Source organism: Zootoca vivipara, chromosome 3 (genome assembly GCF_965207765.1).
Source record: "Zootoca vivipara chromosome 3, rZooViv2.hap1.1, whole genome shotgun sequence".
In the NCBI taxonomy this organism is placed as follows: domain Eukaryota; kingdom Metazoa; phylum Chordata; class Lepidosauria; order Squamata; family Lacertidae; genus Zootoca; species Zootoca vivipara.
The window spans coordinates 38513335-38518269 of NC_142586.1; positions in this window are offsets into that span (position 1 = coordinate 38513335).

Genomic DNA, 4935 nt, shown 5'->3' on the forward strand with positions numbered 1-4935 from the left:
GAGAGAGAGGAAGAAAGAAAGGGAAGGAGGGGTCGCCGCCTTGATTCAGGGCCAGAAAAGAGTGCGAAGGGACCCCCCCCCCGGCCCCAGCTGTTTGTCGGCGCTTTGTCGGCGCGGCGCTTCAGCAGCAAGGTCCCGCTGCTGGGTCCCGCTGGCTGGGGCGCTCGGCGGGCCACATAACGAGGTCTGGCGGGCCGGATTTGGCCCCCGGACCTTGTGTTTGACACCCATGACATAAGGGATTCAGTCTGTGTATTAAATCTAATCCTGCAATAACTTCTGAGCAGGTGGGTTGTCGTTGCAAGGGAGAGGGGCAAGTCCAGAGAGGAGATTGCTGTGGTGCAAATGCAATAGCACATCCAATCCATTGCTCCATGCAATTCTCCCCACCCCCTTGCCCCTCCCTCTCTCCCTGTTGGTAAGCAACAGACACCCACATGGTATGGGGTTATGCAACCCCCGAGCCAAGGAGATAAGTAACTCCACAATCTTTAGGAGGCATTGGAAGGCAGCCCTGTATAGGGAAGGGCTTTGGGGAGCAGATATAGATGATATAGATATAGGTATATACTGTATCACAGAAGATATCTCTTAAGCAATCTATCCAGCAGAGATGTGATTTTCCTGTGTGAAAAGTGTTCCTTTGTTTTCTCCTAAACAGCTTCTGTGCAAGAATATCAGCCTGTCAGGCAGCTAGTTTGGTGACCTGTTACAGGGTGGGCACATTTGTAGTGTACTAGGGATAGGGAGCCATTTCTCTTCACACTCCCCTCCCCTCTCCTTTAGACATTGTGTTCACCAATCTAATACCAGCATACACACTGTAAACACAATTTTGGTACAGGGAGAATTGTTTCTCAGAAGAGTTTGGTTCTCCCTTTCAGCATCTGCTCCTGAGTAGACACCTTTTCAAGGAGTCGCTTGGAAACACTCAATGGCCCATTCATTTGATGCACGTGGTTCACTCCTTCCCTCAAAGTTTCACTTCTGCTGAGGGGATATTGGATTTTCTTTGCATTCAAATCAATTTTATTTTGTGACTGGGAAAATGCAGTTTTCTCACCCACGTAGCCCATCCATTGCTGAAATGGCTGGGCTGGGAGAAATTACACACAGTAAAAATTTATGTGAACATTTAGGCCAAACGTATATTCCCAATGCTGTTTTGTGAAGTTGTTGTTGGTTTTCTTGTTTATGCGGCTATAGCCAAGATGCTCTTGTATAACTTTATCATGAAGTGCTCTAGTAATGTTGTTTTATAATAATAAAAAAACCAGTGTAGTCTCATTCTCACAACAACCCCTTGAGATAGATAGATAGATAGATAGATAGATAGATAGATAGATAGATGATAGATAGATAGATAGAACACACCTTTTTATTATTTGAAGGCTCTGAATTCCCCTGTTCAGTATTGGAGTGAACATTCATACTGGAGGTTTTAAGTCACTGGACTGGGGCAACTGCAATATGGCTATCTGCTGCCTATGTTCATTACATATGGACTGGATCTTCTGCTATTACTTTTTTTTAAAAGAAGAATTAACAGCACTATCCTGAAAACATCAAAATGTGGGGCTACATTTCTGCTTGCCCCATTCCTAGAAAACACGGGTCTGAGCACCTTTCTGTTTGCCCTGCTGCTTCCTCCAGGGAAAACTTGCAAACATCAATCGACAGAAATCCCGCTTGATCCATACATCAGGCAGAATTGACGTCTGGGGGGAATTTCTGAAAGGCAGTACTTTGTCCTGGATCTTAGGCAAGTAAATCGAAAAAGCGCGGGTTTTTTTTTTTTTTTGGCATTTTGTATTTTTTAAAAGCTCAACAAATTTGGGTGTCCTGGTTTTTACTTTATGAAATATTGCAACCCCGATTCAGCGATAAAGATCAAGTTTTCCTTGTGGAAAGCAGGGCGGGGGGCGGGGGAGACACACACAAGTGGAAGTCTGGATAAGCCCTTAGTTGACTGATTGATTAGAGTAGCTATTTGATGAACGTACTTTTGTTACTTACAGAAAATCTTTGAATAAAAAACATTTATTTATATATACAAGTGAGCAGAAGGAAGGTAAAGGAATTTTATTTTTTTTAAAAGGTTGCGTGTGTTTCTAATGAAGAGAAGCAAAGTCTTTGGACAATTTTCAGTCACTAGAGATTGAATTGGAAAGGTTAAGGATGGAACAATTTATTATGGAAGATGTCGGTTTATTATATTCTCTGGGGTTTTCTTTTTACTCAAGCTTCAGCAATTGCCCAATTAGATATTTAATATAGCTCACTCGGAAATATCAATATCAATCTTTGTGCCCTTACCATTTATTTCTCCTATTCTCTCCATGGGGAAAAATAAAGCACAAATGTCTGCAGATTCACTTCAGGCACCTGCTGGCAACCTTTGGCAGTCTGTGTATGTGTGCATGTGTGCCTGTGTAGTTTCCTCCACACAATACAATGAAGGCACATTTAATGTACATTTGAAGAACATGTTTCCTCCAAACCACATTCCTCCTAAACCACATTTAATGCACATGGGGAAACCATGTGCATTAAATGTATTTTAAATCTATGGTGTGATCATCACTACTGTGTGTGCGTTTATGTTTCTGTGTCCTTTTTTACCTTTTCTTTTCATAATATTACTGCGCCTTTGATATGGATGCTATTAGTGTAAAAAGAACTCTAAACCCCTTTTTTATTTAGGCAACCTACATCTGTAAGCCACTTGCTCAAAATAAGTAAATAAATCTCCAAGTGGTGTGCAAGCCCAGTTATGCATAAAACATTTCTAAAATAAACAAAAAAATTAAAATAAATATACATAAAACCATAATTAAAAAATATAAACGAAACGTTTAAAACAACTACGTATGCACAGCGTTTCTTGCTGAAACAGAAATGTATTCAGCAGGTATCTACTAAAGGCCACTGCCTAATGTCAATGCAGGGATATTATTAGGAAGAACTTTCTGATGGTAAGAGCTGTTTAACAGTGGAAACAACAACAACAACAATAACAACAACTTTTATTTATATCTCGCCCTCCCTGGCCAAAGCCGGGCTCAGAGCGGCTAACATCATACAAAATAAAAAAATTCCTTCAGTAGCACCTTAAAGACCAACTAAGTCTTTAAGGTGCTACTGAATGAATTTTTTTTATTTTGCTTCGACTCAGACCAACGCGGCTACCTACCTGTAACTAACATCATACAAGTAAGACAATGCATAAAAACAAGCAATCAATAAATTAAGATACATCCCACAATTAATTCAAACAAATTAAAAATAAAACTGGACAAGTGGTAATCTTCAGGTTAAAATTAAAGGCGGTTACCAACTGTTTCCACAATATTATAAGCACCTGTGAGCGGGCTGGGAACCTCCTTCATGCTTGTTCTTATACAAGGAGAAAATGAGTCAGACTGAACCCTGACCAAAGGCCTGGCAGAACAGCTTCATCTTGCGGGCCCTGCAAAAAGATGTCAAATCCTGCAGGGCCCTAGTCTCTTGTGAGAGAGCGTTCCACCAAGCCGGGGCCATGGCCAAAAAGGCCCTGGCTCTGGTCAAGGCCAGTCTGATCTCTCTGGGGCCTGGAATCTTTAGGATGTTGTTATTTGCAGACCGTAAGGTCCGCCGTGGGGCATACCAGGAGAGGCGGTCCCATAGGTACGAGGGTCCTAGGCTGTATAGGGCTTTAAAGGTTAAAACCAGCACCTTAAACCTGATCCTGTACTCCACCGGGAGCCAGTGCAGCTGGTATAGCACTGGGTGAATGTGATACCACGACGAGGACCCCGTAAGGAGTCTCGCCGCGGCATTCTGCACCCTCTGGAATTTCTGGGTCAGTTTCAAGGGCAGCCCCACGTAGAGTGAGTTACAGTAATCAAGCCTGGAGATGACCATCACATGGATCACAGTGGCGAGGTCAGGGCGAGAGAGGTAAGGAACCAACTGCTTAGCTTGGCGGAGATGGAAAAATGCCGCCTTTGTTATAGCTGTAACCTGCGCCTCCATAGAAAGGGAGGCATTGAAGATCACACCCAAACTCCTGACAGAAGGCGCTGGCACTAATTGCGCCCCCACAAGGGATGGGAGTTGGCCCCCAACCCCATATCGTCTCGACCCAGCCAAAGGACCTTTGTCTTCGAAGGATTTAACTTCAACTTCAACCAGATGTCGCTAGACTCTCCTTCATTGGAGGTTATTAAACAGAGTTTGGATGGCCATCTGTCAGGGATTCTTTAGTTGTGATTCCTGTGAATTCTATGGTCCTATGTATAATTGTTTTTAATACTGTTGCTTTTATCTGTATTTTGACCATTTTGTTGCCAACTTAAAGTCTATATCATTATTTTTAATTAATATTTTATGTTATCATGTAAACAGTGTTGTTGTTTTTTTGTTTCTGATGAAGCAGTATATTAAATCTTGCTAAATAAACTCCTGCATGAAATCTTTTAATAGTTTTGTCTACCCACACGCAATCCTTTTGTGTAACAAAAAGTAAATTCCATACTAGGACAATATCTTTACTAGGCCAACGGAAACGTCCCCAAAATAGTGTGCAAATTTTTTTATTTCTCCAGAACTCTTCATCAGGCTAGATGATAAATAAAGCAAGTCTGCGGGAGGGAGGGGGTAGAAAGGACTGCAGTTGACTGATGGTGAAGCCACGAAACCTCCATCTGGTGTTACTGTTTCATGTGCAAATACTTTGCATATGTCTGAGCATTACCCAAGGTACTGCTAGCATATGGCTTCTCCTTTCTGAGACAGGTCTATATCCATCTAGTTTACTGCATGTTAAATTAATGAGGGATGCATTTATTCTGGCACTCTTCAACCAACAGTTGAACCATGTGCCTTCTCATTAAACAAGTGTCCTACTCAAAGCATTAAAATATCTCTTCCTCCCGCTTCAAACCTATTTCTCAA